We start from the raw sequence: 20,282 nt of genomic DNA, 5'->3' as shown, positions 1-20,282 counted from the left end.
GAAAATATCAATTTAGGTTATGGATATGGATAAACTAATTACCTGTCAGTCGGGAAGGTCTTGCTGCTGAGTGCACAGAAATGCCTACATGCACCTGTGCTTAAGGAAGCTGTGTCACGTCACAAGCAGATTACAGTAGGGTTCAGGTAGTACAATGAGATCAAAGGACGGATACCAAGGAAAAAGCATTTTTCCACCATTCCTTCTATGCCATGTCCCTCTATCACCTTATAAATGCGTCAGTACTGTATTCTCCAGTACTTTATTTTCATATTAGGGATTTCTTTCTTCCCTTAGGGAGACTCTTTGTCTTCCTTTCAAGGGTAAATAAAGAATGCTCTTCACCATAATATATGTAAAAAAAAAAAAGGAACAGAAAACATCATGTCCCTATATACAGCTTGAATACCTGATAGATGTTTACATCAATTCTCTGCTTAAGTCTTAGAACCAAAAAAGAAGAGAAAGGCCATGTTTAGCATGGATCAGAGGTCGAGGGTAAAGGAAAGTTCAGTAGTTTAATATAAGAAAATTTGGAGTGAAGGTAGATTGAGAGTTTTCCTAATAGAAACATCTACTAGTATGGGTAATAGTCTCCTATGGTCCATGTATGTGAAGAACACAGTGCAAAAGAGAGCTGCTGTTCCAGCCTCTTCTCTCCTTTGCACCCTGTGGTCCATATCTTGGGGCCCTCTCTTGTGCTACAGTTGAAGTGCATGGCTCACAGGGTCAGGAAAACAGGCCACAGCTGCATGCACTGATTATCCCTCTATTGGTACAAAAAAACTAGAAAACTCTTGAAGTTGCAGCTTGGAGCTCTACCAAACAAAGAGATGATTGCAGCTGAGCGTGTCGAGGACTTGTCTGCCTCCAGCCTGCTGCATAGGTGTGGGCACCACGTGTCATGCCCTGGAGGGCCGATTCCTTGTCTGCAGATCGTGAGCTGGAGACCTGTCCAGCTGCTGCACTGGTTACTCTTACTGGTTGAATGCCAGTGCGCAGTGTGGGGGATCTTGAGGGATCTTGGGATGAATTAAACACAAATTCCATTCATTCCTTCTTATCAGAGAATTTGAGGGTTAACTTGTTTTGTGCCTTAATTTGTAAAAGTCCAATCTTAAGCAGTTGGAAGAGACCTAATAAACTCAAGTCCCATCACCTCAAATTTGGACTGTTTAAGGTAAATTTCAGATCTTGTCATCAGTTCCTTTGGAAAAGTGGATTATTCTAACCTAAGGGAACAGCTTCCCTACTTTTATCTTACAATCATAACTAGAATACAAGAGGAACCCCACCAAAATTATCCAGGCGAAGGAGAACAGTAACTGACCTAAAATATTGACTTTGTTGTGGGAAAAGCATCAGCTATCAATGGCTGCATGTACTTAAGATGACTTCTATCTCTGAACAGCATCCAAGCATTTAGACATGATCTTAAAAAAGATATTGAAATGACTTCTGAAATTGTCATTGTGATTTGATGGTTTTTGAGGCTTAACAGGTTTAGGTAACATACCTTTAGGAAGGCCTTTTTCCTTACAGCTCTGGATGTTATAGGAAAATTTACTACAATTCTTGTGTGCCAATAATAAAAAGGGTTAAACTGTGAAAAAAAATCCACTGTAGAAAGCTGATTTTGTCGTAAAATGACTAATGGCATGGAATTCTAATATGCATGGGGATTTGAGAAAAGCAAACATTGAACATATTACCAAGTATCCTTGGAGCAGGACACAAGGCAAGTGCAGGTATTCCTTTTGCAAATTTCAGGCAACTTGCAGGACTGTTGCAAGAAGGCAGAGCTGAGTGTTGCTAGTGCCAAGCATTTACGAGTCGGGTCCTGAAATGTCATGAGCCTGGTTTGGAGAAACAAACAAACAAACAAACAAAAAAGTAAAAAAAAAAAAGAAAGTTGCAGTAATTTCTGGCTTAATTTTATTTGTCTTTTGACGTATTTGTACCTTTTTTTTCTTTTTCTTTTTTTTTTAAGTCTTTAGGCTTTCCACTTTCTAGTTTTCTCCACCACAGCATGTTTTCTTCAGTAAGAGCTGAGATGACTGGAGCACTAAATGACTTGAGAAAAAGGGTCTTCAAGACAAACACTGAATCCTGTGAGATTCATAGTGAAGCTTTTGGTGTTGGCAGCATAAAAGGAGGGGGAATTTGCAAAGGCTCCCCAGAGAGAGGGGAATAAAGGGAGAGGGAGCTCCGGAGGACCACCCGAAGAGTTCAGCCAGGCTTCTCCTCTGGATCACCATGTTCTCCACTGGAGCTGCTTCTCCGCTGGTTGTAGAGAAAGGTAGCTTTTGTGAATAGCTCTTCGAGTGCCACATGAAGAGAGGCTTTTAATGTAAGGAGCTGCACGTGGCTGTGCTGATTTCCAACAACACGGGGGCTGTATATCTGCCCTGACCGACACACGGCGCTCCGGCCTCCCCGAGGGGCAGCGTTTGCGTGTGCAAGTGTCCGTACCGAGCATTTGCTGCCGGATACCTGCCTGAGTTTGGGAAAGGGGTGATAAACAGGTTTGTGACAGCCCGTTTGATATGCTGTGACGCTAATAGCTTGAAGGAGCACTCGGTAGGTAGAGAAGCGCTGCGCGGGGTTAGTCAGTCACCAGCATGCTCACAGCGCCGTGCCAGCAGTGGGCTGCGAGTTGGAGCCAGACAGTTGGTGAGCTCTCCTGTAGGCATCCAGACAAGCCTGCTCCGAGATGACATTTGCTTCGCCACAGATCTGTCACGGCTCATTTTTCACAGCCCTGTTGAAGTGGCTTATTTATTATCGTCTGTTCTGGTGTTATATCCTGGACACGGGAGAACTGTTTTACCGCGCCGCGGTGCCAGGAATTCCTCGTCGCTGCGCAATCCGACGCCGGGAGAGCGCTCGGGGTAAGGCTGGACGCTTTCCTCAAGGCTGGTGCTGCTAAGGAAGGGCACTCCAGCTGGAGCTGACGAGGCGGATCCCAGGCATTGCAGCACAAGTTAGTGGTTTGGTTCGTAAGTGACCTCTGAGCGAGGAGGTACCAGATTTGTCACACTTCCACGAGCCCCAGCTCTGGAAATCAAATCCAAGGCTGTAGTCAGCAGAACAACTTGACCTTGGATTTAGGCAGCCCTGTCATTAGCCCATGCGGGATCTGTCGAAGTCACGTTATCAAGAGCAGCGGTTCTCAGCTGTGCTCCCCGTGTCCTGCAAAGCCAGGCTGCCTTAAAAGGTTAATGTTTTAAGGCACTGGAGTAGCCCACAGTGCATTCAAAAAGCTGACAGTGATCCATGAGCAGAGTGCTGGGGAATTACTGCCACTGCTGCCCTAGAGCAAGAAGTTTTCAGTGCTGCTGTTAACAGGAAAATGAGCTAATCTGTTTCAGGAATGGCAGCAGAACCTGGCTGCTGCGTTTTCCAGGCTTACTGAATCATTCTTACAATCTTCTTTCCTTGCCCTGTATCAAAATAACTCTCACGGCGCTTGAATGCTTTAAAACCACGTTTTTAGGAGAGCCGCTCACCTTTCTCTGGGTCTGCTCTTCTGATTGGATTTGTGTTGCTATGCTGGAATAATATTTCCCCAAATCCGTATCAGTATGATCAATTAAGTTAGTGGCTAAAATCTGTCATCCAAGATGACTCTCTGTTGTTATGAGGAAGGAATCAGATTGATTTTCGTTGGAACCAGGCTAGTGCAAAATGTCAATTGCCATGGGAAAAAGTATCCTGCTGTATGTGCTGCAGAAAATGAAGCTGAGCCCATGGGGGAACACTTACGATCAGTGCATGTAGGTTTTAAAGTGATCCAGCACAAGAATGCATTTGTTTCTAATTGTTCTTGTTGTCTGTACAGGGGTAGAAGCGGGTGGTGGCGTGGCCCTGTTGTGCCTTGCACAACCACATGCTTGCAGTTGGAAGAATTTGAATGAAGCAGCAGATAACAGCAGTCCTTTCTCTAGCCTGCAGCGAGGAGGTAGGACTGATGGATTGCACGAGTTTAGGTGGAGGGGAACCAGTGCCTGTTCTCCTTGGGCCAACAATTGCAGCCATTTCACCCTACTGCTTCCCCCACTGGGCCCAGTTTAGCCCAGTCCAGCAACTGGGACAACACAGGGTGGGACCTTTCAGGGAAGAGGGCTTCACTGCCAGCTTCCAGCTGCTGACACAAAAGCCCATCACTCCACCTAATGAAGGACAGACGGACAGAAAGGCAGACAGGGGAGGCCCATAATGCTTTTTTTTTTTAAACCTGAGGTTGTGTTTTGTTCTTGCAGTGGCAATAGCAGGAGGCTTTTCTGTCAGAGTAATCAATGGTGGGGTTAGAGCAAGAATTCAGCTAGTTAGCTAGAATAAATGACCGGGGGCTTGAAGCAATGAAGGGCTATAGAGTGTTAAAAAAATGGGCTGAAGACTATCTAAAAAAGTGTTGTCACTTGCTGAGAAGGTTGCTTTGCCAGCTAGTCTAAGTCCAAATATTAATGTTGTTAGGATTTTTTTTTTTTTTTTAAGAAACTGTAGCATGAATGGAAAATTTATGGAAGATTTTGAGGCTTCTCTATTTTTAAATAAAATGGAGCCTTGTTACTTCATTAGGGCATGCAAAGTGGCTAGAAAGAAAACTAAAATTAATCTATTATAATCCAACAGAATACAAAAGTGAGCATAAAACAATGATAGGAAAAATGAACCCAGATCTGCTGCTGAAGTCTAATAAAAGAAATGTAACAAGTAACAAAGGAAGCTCATTTTACTTGTTTTTGTGAAGTTGGTTGGATTAACAATGTTCTGTGAAAATACTGTACCTCGGGCAACGGAGTGCAGGTTTTTCCAGAACGTGTTTAAATGTTCTCATTGCTCGTGTGCTACTAAAAAGGGAAAATTATAACACACGGTTCTCTGAATTCTAACCTGATGTTTTAATTCACCAAAAACAAGCGTGGAGTTGTTCAAAGATTTAATCTCTGCTGTCCCCGTCGTTGCACAGAAACGTGCAGTTACCTGACAGAGAACCACAGGAGGTAGGTGATGAGCTTGTGCCAGCCTGGCTGGGCACTCTGCATTATCCTCCATCGCCACCAAAGTGAGCTGATGAATCAGAGCAATTCTGGGTTTGCAGCTGTATAACCAGGAGCAGAAGTTGGCCTGTTGGTTCTTAACAGAGCTGGAGTGTGTTTATCTGTTAGGCAGGCTTCCTAATGAAAAAAAAAGAGTCATTATGCATTAGGACAGGCTGTATTAATTATTAATCTCTCCTCCCACATGATGCAAGCAGTCTTTTATGAGCGCGTGGTCTGTTTCAACCAAATTTGACACTGGCCTGGGACGTATTAAGTGTCTGTGAAGTTCTCAGAAGGAGGTGGCTGGGAAGCAGTGAGGAACTGCTTAGGTTTGCAGGCTGCAGGACCCAGAACTTGGTGCGTGGTAGACATCAGAGCATCTGTGCCAGAACAAAACCCCGAGACAGGTGCTCGTGGGATCTGCTGCTCGCGGAGCTATTTCTCTGCAAAGAAGAGAAAAAACACTTGTTGGTCCAGGCGGATTCTGCTTCTGCTCAGGGCTCTAAATAATTTTGTGTTTGTAAAATAGTCTTACAGGTACTAACTGATGCTGACAGCCAAAGTGGGTATGCTACCAGTGGAAACAGAAGCAATAAAAAACACAGCGAAAGTGCCCTGCATTGCCACGTGGCCAAAAAAGCATCTCAACATGGTTATAAGATGCTGAATTTAGTAAAAGTGGTATCTGCTGTGACCCTGCAGTGATTCTCATTTCATCAAGCAAAACCCAAATGTACGCATTTCGTTGTTTGTGTGGCATTTGTGTGCATGGTGGTATCTCTGCAGACCAAAACCCACTCTGATTAAACCTGTTGCTTGCAGATTCAGTGGTTTTAGCTAATTTCCTTTGTGCATTAAATTGCAATACCTTTCTCTTGTATTCAGGGAGCAATATACTGCTTGTGGCTAATTTTAACATCTCTGTGTTCCTGTGCACAGGAAGCTAAAAGATTCTGCTTTCTTGGCAGAAAACAGTGGTGAGTACAGATCCTATTAAATTTGAGTCAGTATGGTGATTTCTTTTGCAAGGGGAGCAAAAATGAGAAGAAACAATCGTACAAAGTCCACACGTAAAAGGTTATCTGTTAAAAAAAATCCTGGCTAGCTGATGTACCATGGTCTCATTTTCAAAAGCTACTTAACCTCCTGGGTGTCCAGCAAACCTTGGACACCTTCAAGTGAGGTCTTGCGGTGTGGAGCTCCCAGAAGCTTTGGGCTGAGTCTAGAGCTGCCATTCAGCCCTTCAGCTCCCCACACAGGGATACCAAAGCCGTGGTCCTTGGGCCAGATCTGCAGTCCGTACCCTCCTGCTGCCTTTCTCAAGGGTCCCACAGGTCTGTCAGGATCTGATGGGGATCCGTGTTGGTCCTGGTGGCCCAGCTACAGCAGGATTTTTCATCTTTTTCTGACATTAGTTTTGCGCAAGGTTGTTCTCATAGCCCTGCCTCAAAGTTTGCATTTACTTCACAGGGCAGGGAAGCATGTCACAAGCTCACACTGATGAAAATGGGGGTGGTGTGTGTGTGTGTACAAATTCTCGTGTCATTTCTGCTTGCTCTGCTGCTATTTTATTTCACTTACTCTTCCCTGTTTCTGTTTTCATCGCATTCCCTGTCTTCTTACTCTCTGCTTTTCTACTTGGTCCACCTTTCCTAAATATCCATATTAATTCAATCAGCAAGTAAACCATTAAATGAGGAATCCTGCAGTTTGAATACAAAACTCTGATTTATACAGGAAGTGGTTTTTTCTTTGTTTTAATGAAAACAGGCTCAGCAGCTCGCAGACACACACACACACACACAAAAAAAAAAAAGCACATGGAAAATGTGTGTAATCTATTTGTGCTTCAGCTTTGAGGAAAATGTTTATGTTGTGCCATGGTTAATACAAATTAAATTATTGTTAAATTCCCAAATGATTTTTTTGTTGTTTGACAGTGGGATAGGCCCATGCCTTTTTTTATTTGTAGGAACAAGCAGAAAACAGAAAATGGTCTTACTGAAATGATTTGTTGTTTTGGTTTACAACCATGAAAGGGAATGGCATTTGCTGGGCTGCATGTGTCCCCGGCTGTGGGCAGCACACATTTCTATGGTTAGGATGTAAGATTATTCCTAGAAAAAAAATACCGAGTTGTCTTCCAGCCCTTAAGTCAGGCTTGTGTGTCGGACGTGTATGAAAGTGGCTAATGTGTGCCTACAATAAGCTTCACTCTTCCAAAAACTGATAATCATAAGCACGCTTCGTTACATTTCCACAGAACCTCCAGCTCTCTTTTCCTTAAAGCTTCTGAAATTTGCATCAGATTTATGAATGAACCGAATACAAATGATCTGCAAGTTAAAGGACAGTCTACCTGTGCTACTTCCAAAGCTATTAGCCTTGCTTAAAAGAGTAGCACTTTTCAGATGTAAAATATTGGCAGGGGTTAGGACATAAATGCACTGTTTTTTCCCCTCTTTGCTTTGTGGATCTCGGATTCAATTATGCTTTCTGCGAGGCTGTGCAAAGTTGCATTTAAGATTCAAAAGTTCAAGTACAATTTATTAGGGCTGATTAGTTTCTGTTCAGGAAACATGGGTACCTTTTCAAAGCTATTTTTATCTTTGTAGTAACTGCGAGATTCACCTGTGGCTTTGGAAAGAAAATATAAGAGCAGTTTCAATATAAAAAAATGGAGGAAATGCCATTTTTCAGGAAGAGAATAATCTAGGCTCCTTACTTTTTCCTACCTCTGCCATCCATCCGCAATGAAGGAATTATTGGTGATATGGAGAACTGAAATGCCTTTTTCATTTACAGGGCATATAGCCACCAAGCTGAGGGTCGAGGTGTCTTTTAGATAAATAAAGCAGTGAAGAAAACAAAGAACTACTGCTCTGTAAAAAGTCAGAAATACTTAACCAAAGGTGAAAGCAAGCCATACCACAATGCTTATTTCTTGCCAGAGATTCTTCCACACCTGCAAGTCACACGGGGTAAATAGGGAGGCTTTGTAGTGTGACCCACAGGGTCTTTGGGACCAGTGTAGAATATTAGTTCCAAAGTCATGAAAGATTATTTCTCTCTAGAGCAATTTCTAGGACTTCATTTTGTAGCAAAGTTTGCCAATCAAAAGCTCCAAAATCACAAGTCCCTCTTCCTCTGCTAAAAGCCTGAGATTTTTTTGCATGCTATAAACTTTACTTTTTTTGTTTTGTTTTGTTTTTCCTCATTACTTCTGTCTCTCTCTCTTTCTCTTCAGTCACACAACTAGCCAAAATTTCCTTTTCAGTAAGGTCACTGAAAATTTCCAGTTAATGTGGTAACTTACGATTTTAAGAAAAATTAGTTATGCAAAAATTGGTTTCACAGGAAAACAGCTCCTTAAACTTCGGGGTTTATTGTCATCAGAAAAATATCTGCAATTCAATTAGTGTTCAGGAAATATATCCTATAGTAATAGGGATTTTTTTTAATTTTGTTATGAAAAAAAGATAATTCTGAGCACGCAGGATTTTATGGGGTAATAACTTGAGAAATTAACTTAATCTTCATTGCAATGAGAAGTTTAAAATCAGCAAGTACAGGATGAGCATACAGATTAAGCAACACCAGGGAAAATATGAAAGGCTTACAGTTTTAGCTCTATATTTGCTACTGTACATATGGAACTAAGAGACTGCAAATCACATGGGTTAATGAATCCAGTCCTTGCTTCTGACCTGCAATTCTCAAAAAAAATATGCTTTTGTCTTAGAGAAGCCTCTGTGGGATATACTAGAATATATTACTTTGCTTGCAAAGTTGGAACCATGTGTTATATTCATGATTTTCTTTCTTTCTTTTTTTTTTTTTTTTTTCTTTTTATTCTAGTTTTCTGGAAATTTCAAATTTGCCTTTACATGTTTATTTAAAAACATATTGAAAATAGCCTTCTACCAAAATGTCATCTCTTTTTAGCATTTTAAGGAAACTTCAATGTTCTTGTTGGGTGTGATTATTTTTCTTCTTTTTCTGGACTCAGGTAGTGTTTTATAAAATGAGAGCAAGGTTGTTTTCATTTCTTTTGTTTTCCTCTCTCCCTTCCCTCTGCCCATACCCTCCCTTGAAATTCAGCTAGCAGAACCGAGATTTTTGTCTCTATAATCATACATTGTCAACAATGACAAGAGGTGTAATTACCTTCATAATCAGATTATATCATGAATCACAATCTCTCAAATGTTTAATTTCGTTGGCTGTGAGTCCAGACAGCTACCCACAACTGCCAAGTACATAAATGTTTGCCGGTCTGTTATTTGTTTCCATAAACTCAAGTGCAACTAACTTGTAAAAAGTATTAGTCTTCTGTTCAGGAGCTTTAAAGAAATCAACATTTTTCTATAGCAAAGATTCAGTCGCTCTGAAGTCATCGCGTGTGCACATATCAGCCTTGGATTTCAGCGGGGAAGGATTTTTATTTTTTAAACTTGGTTTGGGTTAAATTCTTGCTATAAGCGAAGTTAAAAGTACTGCCACTTAGAGGACAAGGCAGCATGAGAGAACGCAGCTTGCTGGATTCGTCTGGACCAGACTGAGAGGATTGGATAAAGCCTAATGAATTAAACAGGCTTTTGAAAAATCACTGGTATTTTAAATAGCAACTTTGGACTTGTTCAATTGCTCCAGAGACTTAAAATGGTGTGGTAGGTCACCGTCAGAGACTTCAGCTTAAGAATAAGGGTCAAATCTTGGTGCTGTGGAAATGAACAACAAAAGTCCCTTAGATCCCAGAAAGGGGTCGTGATTTAACCCAGAGTCCAGCTTTTTCCCCTTGCCAAAGCAGACGCTGAAACACAAAACAATTGCCGGAGAGAGCAAAGGAGAAGAGAGAATTTTCCATTCTCAAACAGGCATTAATCAAACAAGCCATTTTGTAAAGGAAGACATAATAAAGAAGGCTTACTCACAGTTAAGGGAATTTTTATGTCCCGGGGTTTGTCCAGCTTTGCCAAGCTAAGTCGAAAACAAGGCGGGAGGGGGGAGAAGGCCATAGAAAGAAGTATCTTGGCTACTCTGAGCCAGTGCAGAGAATGAAGCACCTCAAGTTCTTGAGCTATTTTTAAAGAATACGTCCAAAGAAGAACATCAGAAAAAAAGCCCAGAACTGTAGTGAAAGTGTAAGTGGACCTAGATCAACGGGAAGTTTGCTGTGATTCTGACAAGCTTTAATTTGCCAAAACTGTGCTTGTACTGCAGTAGTTTCCCTATATCCCCACAGTGCAGATGTCTTCAGGAGTAGGAGGGTTGCTCCTCCCATTCCAGTTTCCTAGAAATGGATGAAAGCTTAAAGATTTCTACATGCAACATTATTTTTTTTTTTTCCCACCAGCAGACCTATTTCTCAACTGGAATTTTTCATTTCCCTCTCTATGCAGAAGTCTTTTACAGTTCCTTGCCGCTGGGGGCAATCTAATACAGATATTGACTTGGCCAGCACTGCTGGTTCTTTGCAACCACCGTCCTGCGGAGTTCATTACAGTTCAACCATCTAACTTAAAAGAAAGAAATGGTACACTAAGGCCAGATTAAAAAAAATAATAATAATTAAAAAAATAAAATAAATACATCTTCTCTGTTTCACTAGAAAATGAGGAGATGTTTATCTCTGAGTAAGAAGGAAAGATGATAGCAACTTTAAGATTTAAATTGATCCAAGTATATGATGCTAAAGATCCTAAATGGTTTCAAATTGCGGAAGATTATCTTGTAATTTGTATATATTGCTTCTGTAGGCTGCTGAGGAAGCTAATTGCGATACATCCTGTGGTTAAGTTATCATCTTTCTCAATGACTGAAGATCATAATTTTATCTTTAGGTGAGTTTAATGCTCTCCGTCTGTTACGTTCATTTGTATGCTGGAGCAGTGCTGACAAGCCTCCTGTTGTTCCATGTAGCATTTGTGTCAGCCAACCAAGTTAGGGGAAGATTCACCTCTATGAAATTACAACGCTGGAAATGAGCTCAGCCTCCAGAGAACCACATTTCTTTTTTTCTTTAAGTGTGGCCAGTGAATAGCGTCTGAGGCTGGAAAGAGGCTCTTGGTCTGCGTTCACATGGATCCTGACCGACCTGACTGCTCATCTGCAAATAGCAAAGCAGGTAGAGATGAGAGATACCAGCCGTGGGGAAAGCTGGTTGTTGTGATGAGCAGCATTCCCCTTGCTGCATGATGACTACATGATAAGAGCAGCCTACACAGGGCAACTGCCACGAAAACGGGAGATCTGATCGCCTCCATTTGCTCTCACCTCAGCAGCAGGAGCATGGGCCCCCGGAGGAACAGCTGCACGCACCAGCTTTGTTCCAGTGTTGTATTTTATTCTTTAGCTAACATAGCATATACTGGCCAGGTCAGAGACACTGCCAGGGAAACTTTTGTTTCCTTAAGCAGAAGGGTAAATGAAACACTGGAAGGGTTTCTTAATTCTCAAATGTGTTTTTTTTATATACAGGCGGGGTGCTGTGAAAGACCGTGCTAATTCTGTCCCTGTAGCATCCAGTTGGATAGATGGGGAGTTGTGGCAGAGCTCAATATATTCTTCTGCTGCCACGTTCTCTTCTTTTGAAATGCTCTCCTAGCTCTTCTACAGCACAGATTTGGATCTTTTGCATATGAGGCTCTTTTCTTAGCTTGCTAAAGTGAAAAGTGCGTGGGGAATGACAAAAGGAAGATGCATGTAACCACAAAGCAAGGGTAGGAGCAAATTATTTCCAGCTATCTTAAAAAGACGTGTAGGTTTGAAAAACTAAAAAAAAAAAAAACTAAAAAAAAAATATCTAGGAATGTATGGCTGCTTTTTGTAAGTACTCACACTTAAGTGATTTATTTCTGACAAGCCCCAGATGAAACAACAAGGTAATCCTGGCAGTTCTGGTCATAGGAAGGGTGCCTCTATAATGGAGCGGTCTGAGGAAGAAAAGGTAGGAGAAAGAGAAGAAAATAGCTTAGCAGACTTGTGTGCGGAATTAGTTTAGGGTAGATATGAAATCATCTCAGATCCTCCTGGATCTGAGTACAGCCTCCAAAAATGTTTAGGACTATTTGGTTTGGATTTCAGCCTGGCTTTGGGAGACAACCTGGAGCTTCATCCAATGCGAAGTTTGCCATTATTCATGCTAATTAAAGGACAGAAGTCGGGGCTTGTTGCTTCTATTCAGCAGCAGGAGACGAAGTGAAGGAAACCCTTCTCAATGTTCTCTTTGGAGTCAATAATTAGATCTGGTGTCAACACGCTTGAGTAAGCGTCGTGTTTAGGGCAGGAATGTTGCTGGGCACCGGGTTGTGGGGATGGGGATGGTGAAGAGGCGGTTTCCAGACTTGCGGGCTGCTGGATGATGAGGTGTGGGCTGGGGATAGATGTGGGATAAGGAGATGGGAGATGGCCAAGGTGCTAGCTCTTGGTATGGCTGCTGGCTGTGCGTGGCACCCCTGTTGGACAATTTGAGCGAAACGATGTACCGGGGCGGCAGGGACGTGCAGCTTTTCCATTTGAGGGTGAAAACATGCTCGGCGTGGCCATCTTGCTTACTCCTCTCGTTATTAGCTGCCCTTCTGGCTGCGATCTGCCGCTTAGGTTGTGACATGCCTCGGCGGTGCTTGGAGGGGAAGGAAGCGGCGCGATATGTCTTTGACTTTACACCGCATGTTGCAGAACGCTGCAGTTCACTCTCACATTTTATAAAATCAATTTCCATTCTGTCATGGTATTTCACACATTCGCATTCTGAATAAGTTAGAGAATATTCTACAACTCACGAAAATAACTTTAGTTTTAATTTTTCCCATTACATGAAGGAACCTATCCATGCTTGATCTGTTACAGATGGAAAAACTACATATGGAGAAGTCAGATCTATTAATTAGTTTATAAGCACAAAGTCCCCTAAAGAGTGCCACAGATCCATGTGTTATTCTTAAGAGCTGTCTGAAGTACTTGCACTGAATAATTTATTTCAATTTAGCCCTGTTTCTGCTGTTAATTATCTAAGATCAGACTTTTCTTTTTGGGACTTTTTTTTTTAAACCGTTCTACACATTACCTAAATTCACTGAAATGCTCTCTGAACATATTTCAGCCTGCTGATGTATTCAAACCATCAACACTCATTGACTGTTCTCTGTTGTCTTTAAGGAATGATAGGATGATTACTAACTTCTGTGGTTTTTAATCCTTCAGTCATTAAATCCTAGGAGGAAGGAGAGCGGGGGTAGCAGAATTGGATGATCAACCTCCTGGAAACTCCCAACAGCATTATTTTTTATTTTATCTTTGATGACTCTTTTGAGGCCCTAGCTAAGGGCCTGGCTCTGCTGTGCTAGGCCAAGCAGCATCTTCCCAATGTTGTGGAGCTCTTTTGTGTTGGAGACTATCTGGTAAAACTAAACAACAAAAAAAAAACCCTAAACTAAACTAAGTTCTGCTAAAATCTGTGCGTTTTTGCCACCGTATGTTTTATTCTTCTAGCATCACCCCATGAAATGTTGCCTCCCCTATGCTGAGCAATGTACAAATCATGTTGGACATGCTATCCCAGAGTGTAGGGTCAGATCTGGTGAGGGTCTGTAGGCACTTCGAGATAAGGGATATTTGCTGTCATCCTCAAGGGCAAAGCGAAGTCACTGATGGGATTGCCAGGAACACTGGTTACAGCTTTAGCTATCAGAATACCTTTTAAAACCTGTCCCTTATCCAAAATAGAACAGAAAAGCAAAAAGAACTGGAGAAAAATGTCTGCAACCCTGTTTTTCCCAGAGGGCCTCAAAGGAGAAGGTGACCTTCCCAGAATTAGATAGAGAACCTGAAGCAGCGCTGGACTTTGAACCTAGGTCTCCCAGCATGTTGCCATAAATACAGGACACAGAACTGCGTTTGGACAATGACCAGGAAAATGGGTCAAAAATAAAAATCAAGGTAATTTACAGGTGTGTATGAGAAAATACTTGCAGATGTGTCCTCTTGTTCATTCCTCTCTGTCAGTACTATGTGTTGCATTTGCAACTCTGTAATAGCTGAAAGATTTAAATAGCTCCATTTGATTTATTAATTTATTTAGGTAACTCCCTCTGGTGCAATTCATGTAGTTGTGCATTTTTATATTCCAGTAAGTCAGCGAAATGCAATGTGTCGATGCCCAGCTCGAATGTAAGCAAATAAACACTGTGTAGGGACCCACTTCTTTTGATTAGGTCACGCTTTAATTAAGTTTTCTGTGTGTCTTCCTACCTCTCCCTGGACGCTACGGCCGGCAGCAGGCTTTTAGTACCGCTGCGATTTGGCACCGAGACTCCTGGGCTACCGCCAGGCCTTGCACACAAAGGCTGCCTTGATAGGCTTGTGATAAGGGCTCAGCGGGAGATAAGGGTTACGCTTTGGCCCGATGGCTCGACCTTGCTCTCGTTGAGCCAGCAGCAAGAGCCCAGTTGATCACAAGGAGAGCGGGAGGCGGTGATGCCTTTTCGTTCCCCAGCGCTGCGTGGAGGCAGATGGGAGGGAGCGCTTGTGGTGCTGCTGAGTGCAGTTTGTTGATACACAGGTGCCTGTTCGTGCGAGAATCAGGCCTTCTTTTGGCACGGCAGCTCTATGTATCCGTGTTTTGTGTGTGAATGCAATGTTTGTCAGGCACCAGTTTGGCAGCGCTGGAGACGGCGGCTCTCCCTGCACTGGGTGTCTGGCTTGGCGGTGCTGAACCGACGAGCTGCGTTGCGACGCGTGCCAGTGTATCAGAAGGCAGGTCTGAGACATGGGTGCGTGTTCCCCAAGCCTGTTAATCCTCTCAGGCTGTAGCCACACAGTTGAGTTTGGTATTCTCATCACCTAAATTCCTAAATGTACTTCTGAGGCACATTCCCTTCTAGCGCAAGCTGCCCAAACATCTGTGGCGAGACTGAGGAAAACATGGAGAAAAAGACCCGGAGATGAATATTTCAGCAGAAACGTGGGAAGGAATGCAATGTAGCTCACGCAAAACCTTCTGTAGTGTATGCCATAAATTAACACAATATAAATTTATACATATTTACACCACATAGACTAAAATATATAAATCCTCAATACTCAGCCTTCTGTAGTAGGTGTAAGCAAGCAGTCCATATGCTTAGCTGATTTCTGGGGAGCTCTAGGGAACAAAATGTATCTTTGTGGAACTTATGATATTAAGGAGATTATAAACTAGGGTAATCAGTGCGGCTCACAAAATGGGTTGTCTTTTCTGCAGGCTGGAAACAAGCAGCAAATTCCCAATTTGCTATCTAAAGTTCTAATTCAGCCAGGTGCTAAAATACACATGTAACGCTTAAGCGCATGAATAGTCCTATTGATGTCGAAGGCCTAAAGATCAATCCATCGCTCGCTGGATTTTCCTGGCTTCAGGCTCTATGAGTCTATTTTCCTCTCGAATTTGTGTACTTTCATTGCAAAATACAAGCTTGTAACATCTCATTAGGTACCAGATGTTTCCTTTTCCACCATTTACACCAGCTATTCTAAACCAGTACCATGTATCCCTCTTTTGTACAGCTTTGCAGTGAAGAATCTGATCTCTAACATTTGTTCTGTTCCTGCTGTTTTTAAATGAGAGAGAAAAAAAAATGGGTATGTGTTTAAAGTATGGGACCTGTAGTCCAAATGTCAGGATTCTCTTTCCAGCAGTACCATATTTTCCAGGGATTAGGGGAATTGCATGATTCATGAGCAATCTTGTATGATTTTTGTCTGAAATACTGGAAAAACTTCTACTTCACAGAGGTGCTAAGAGAGAGAAGGTGATGGTAACGGGAGAGTAAAATGGATGAATTGCTTGTAAGCTTTATGACAAGCTGTCCTGCCCCATGCTGTTTTGCACAGGGACAGTGGATTCATTTGCACCCTCTGATTTTGGCCAGCTATTACTGGAGGAGCCTAGATAGCCTTTGGGGAGGGAAAGAAGCCCTTCCAAAGCACTGTAGGGTTTTCTAGTGCTATTGTATCAGCACACCCTCCTCTTCCCATCAAGGTCCTAATCCCCCAGCCATGTGCAAATGGCTCCAGAAGTACCTCATCAGGCCCAAACCCACAAAGCCACACCACTAAGGTGATGCACCCCAAAGAGATGCTTAATGTGCTTAATCAGCACAGAGGGGTGCAGCCAAGGCTCAGTGGGCTCTGAGGTCTTAATGTGTATATGCAAGGACTGCACCTTGCTCTGTGGCTCTACTCCACAGAGGTGAAATTTCTTTAAATATATGGGCACAGAACCTGTAACTGACCATTTTTGTTTTCCCGATCTCTTGTGGACATAAGTGCTTGGCTGCAACTGGGAAGGAATCAGCCGGAGGGGTCAGGAGACAGAGCAATTTGGTCTTTTGCCCACTTAGGTCACCATATCTACAAATTCATATTGGGTCAGTGTCGTGCTCTCTGAGCAGTCCTAGGGTGGTGTCATCAGCCTTTGACCTCCTGCAGAACTACCAGCAGAGATGGCCACAGATGTGGAAGTTCTTGCAGGACAGAGACTTTATCCGTGTCAGTGGGACTAACAAGTTGTTTTTATGTCAGTGCTTGAATGAGGTGTCTCTGGTAATGCGTTTTGTTCAGAGACTGACCACTAGAGATCAGTTTACAAGTCCCCTTGTAAATGAAGTGGTAGGAGTGGATGAATTTGATGCATTGTGTCTAACTGTGAATGCAAACTTCCTCAAAGGAAAGTAAACAGCACCCAATGGAAATGCAAGGAAAAACTAAGGTGGTACGTCTTTTAAGTATATTATGGCAAAGCAGTTATTGTTTATTAAAAAAAGAAAAAAAAAAGGAATTATCTTTGATGTCACTTCAGGGGTATTAATGGAGTCCCAGAGGGATGAATTTCAACTCTGCAGTCCTGGGGTTGGGCTTCCAGCTGGCCGAATACAGACAGGTGCTCAGTCGGAGTGTTCTCCTTACTGGAACAAACTCCCCTTGGAGCGATTCCCATCTGGCCCGTAGGGAGAATCTGACATGGAAAGGCATTCCCATAAGTGACCCAGCATTAAGCGTCAAAGGATAAGATCTGGCAAAATTCGGAAACTCTCCCTTCCTCCTCCCGTCCTCTACTTCCCTTCTGCTCCCCATCCCTTGCCAAAACCCACTCAGAAGTGTTTCAGCATGACTTCTCTCTTACCTGTTTTTTTTTTTTTTTTTTTTTTTTTTTTTTTTTTTTTTTTAAGATTTGCTCTTCTGTCCTGAGGGAAACAGGTGAACAGTATGGGTTGACATGGAAGTGTTTTTTACAACTTTCCTTCAGTTGAGTTCCTCCCCTTTGTTTTGCTCTGTACAATTATTACCGTATGATTTAATTGCAGTGCCCTTTTTTATCCGTCAGCGCAGGCCAAGCATGCTGGAAATGAAAGGCAGCGTGTATCCTTCTGAAATCACTAATTGTAGTACTACAGGTGAGCTGAATAACAGGCTATTGTAAATTTGGGTCTGAAGTTCTTTGCTGTTTAAATTGGACAACAGCAGGAGAGAGAACAAAAGCTATTTCCTACCTGATGTTCTTGGAAACCTGTTCCCAATTCTACGTGGAGGGCTGCTGCTGTACTTGAATATATTAAAATAGGGGCACAGGAATGACATTGATACTCTGCAGTGGAAATAGCTGTGCCTTTTGTATTCTCTTTCCCATTGCATGAGAGTTATGATAATCTGCTTCTTTCTCTAAATGGAAACCCTCCAGGGAAGTTTTGTGTACTCTAAATAGCATCTCTGTATGATCAGAGACTTGGCTTCATGTGCATGTAATGCATAATAGATAAAGATACAAGAATATAAATGCAGATTAGAGGTTATTCAGTCAAGGCGAGCCTGTTTAGTGGAGGGTCATCGTATAAAAATGCCAAACAATAAATTATTGCTGCTACCATTTCTGGCAAATCTCCCTGTTTTTGCCAAAACTTTGATATAATTCTGAACAGCAAATGGAATCTTTCTCATAAGTACCTATGTCTAAAGCATTTACTCTCCTTATATGTATACTCAGCAGATAATCACATTCACTTTTCTCTCTCTATTGCATTGAATTTCATATAGCAATTTTAAAGCGATCTTAGTGCTGAAAATAGTCTGCCAATAGGGATGAATGCAGACTTTCAGAAGAATACTTACATCTTCAAAACAATGCATGAACATTAATTGATCAAGCCCATTAGCAGCACTGGGATACAAATAAGTAGCATTAATCTGTTTTCTGTGTTCACTTTGATGGAGAAAAGGGCCCCAGCTTAGCCTCAGCACAAAGAGATTCTTCTCAGCTTTGATTTTAGCAGGGCCAGTGGCTTCTTAGTTGGGTAAGTATGTTCTTTTTTTTCCTGTTTGTCGAGAGATGATCAGAGAATTGTCTTTGCGCTTGTCTTTGCAAGCTAGCATGCATGACGCTCAGATGAAAGCTGATAGTACATTAGCCGGGTGGACTAATTCTTTGTGTACGTGCTCTGACAATTCCCTTTTTACTGGCAAGATGATGACCCAAAACTGACTCTCCTGCAGAAGCATCTCTGTCATCTTATTGCTACTTCTCTTTTTTGTTTATACAGGGAGTTTTATTTTTGTTTCCGTAGACCATATAATAGAAGAACCATTGATGTTCTTTCATTTACAATATGTTCAGGGCCATACAATTATGGAGGAGTAATGGTCATTCCCTCTGGGAAAGTGAAAAGTATGGTACAGTTACTCAAGAAACAAGGAAGAGGAGAGAGGCTTGGTTGTCACTGTCCTTAAACACCTTTCTCCTGACCCAGTTGACGTTTCAGAGGGAAACTGTGGTTACAGCAAGGAGCTATTTACTGTTTCTGGATGAGAGACTCTGTCTATAATAGAAAAATAAGTCCTTTTATGACCAATTGCAAGGCAATGCACATCTGTTCCTGCAGCAACAGTAGATGGAACCATTTTATTTCACCCTGAGTATATGATACAGATTCAGGCAAGCAGTGAACGTGAAAGTGTTACCCAGGGACACTGCACACTGAGCTCCTGTTCCTAAGGCTGCAAACGTGCAAGTCCTGGAGTTAAGCACACCAGGGATCTGCCTGTAAGTGTACAGTGGGCTGGTTGTAGAGAGCTATGTAAGTTGCTTTGAATTTTCTTTGTTTAAAAAAAATATATATATAATAATAATAATAATTTTTGAAGTTTGTAATCTCATGAAAACCTGTCGTTTTTCAGTTGAAGTTCCTTCTGGTTTTGTGGGAAAGCTCGCAGAAGATGACCTAGGCACATCCAGCACGAAGCTTTGTCCCAGCCATAATCTCATCACAGAGACCTGAGTTCAGATTTTCCTCCTTTCTGTAAGAAGCTTTAAATTCTGTTTTCTGTTTTGTTTTGTCATTGTTGTTTGTTTGTTTAATAGTGCTACCAAGCTATCAGCCATTGCTGGCTGAAGAGGCACGTTCATTATATTTTCTGAATTTGGTGGAAAGAGAATAAGTAATAATAAGTGCATCAGTAACAGTTTTGTGAATAGTTTACTGAAATAGCATATCCATTGCTAGTTGGAACTAGCTCATGAACTCAGTGTACATTTGCAAATTCGTTGGAATAACAAAAGCTGTATCCATTGTTGGATTTGCTACTTGCTGAATTCCCTGCCTACTTGAAGTCTCATCGCACTTTATGGGTGATTTTGTGCATGGCAAGATTTTGCCTTCTCTGTCAAAGCAGTTTAAAAATGAAAGAGAGAATCCAGAATGGCCATTAAATCTCTCTGTAGCTGCAGAGACTGTTGCCAACACATCTAGGAGGCCAGACTCTGCCTTTAGACACAGTTCTTTCTGGCCTCTTTAGAAGACTATGACTTGTACCTTAGAGAAGAATTTACTAGTGAATAACCTCCCTGAGGCTACGGCAGATTTGGGCACCAGAAATTGTGCATTTGTAAAAAACCAGGAGCAGACATGAACGCTAGCTGGATTTACCATCCAAAGCAGCAGACAAGAATAAGTAGGGTAAGTTCCAGTTAAGAGGCTCTTAGCCCCAGCACAGTCTTGAATGATGAAGTCAATTACGGAAGCGAAGGTTTATTCATGAGGGTATAATCACCTTGTGCTTAAATCAGTTTCGAAGGTGGAACTTCAGCTTCTAGGTCTCATTGTAAATCTTCAAAAGAACCTACCTCTCTAAGCTACTGCCAGTTTTCCTATTGTGTACATATATAAAAATCTCATTTTGAATCTCGATAAGCTCTTGGCTTTAATA

General features: G+C 42.1%; 1 long non-coding RNA gene across 1 annotated transcript in view; it reads left to right on the top strand.

Moving 5' to 3' along the window:
• LOC311431278 overlaps window positions 1-19,538 on the top strand; it is a 59,425-nt gene extending 39,887 nt beyond the window's left edge. The window contains exon 3 of the long non-coding RNA XR_014689324.1: window positions 19,254-19,538. This is a non-coding gene — a long non-coding RNA (uncharacterized lncRNA). The remainder of the gene's footprint in view (window positions 1-19,253) is intronic.
• The last annotated feature ends 744 nt before the right edge of the window (window positions 19,539-20,282 follow it).

The sequence above is a fragment of the Aythya ferina genome (genome assembly GCF_964211825.1).
Source record: "Aythya ferina genome assembly, chromosome: 2".
Taxonomy (NCBI): Eukaryota; Metazoa; Chordata; class Aves; order Anseriformes; family Anatidae; genus Aythya; species Aythya ferina.
This window is presented reverse-complemented; position numbering and strand designations above follow the sequence as displayed.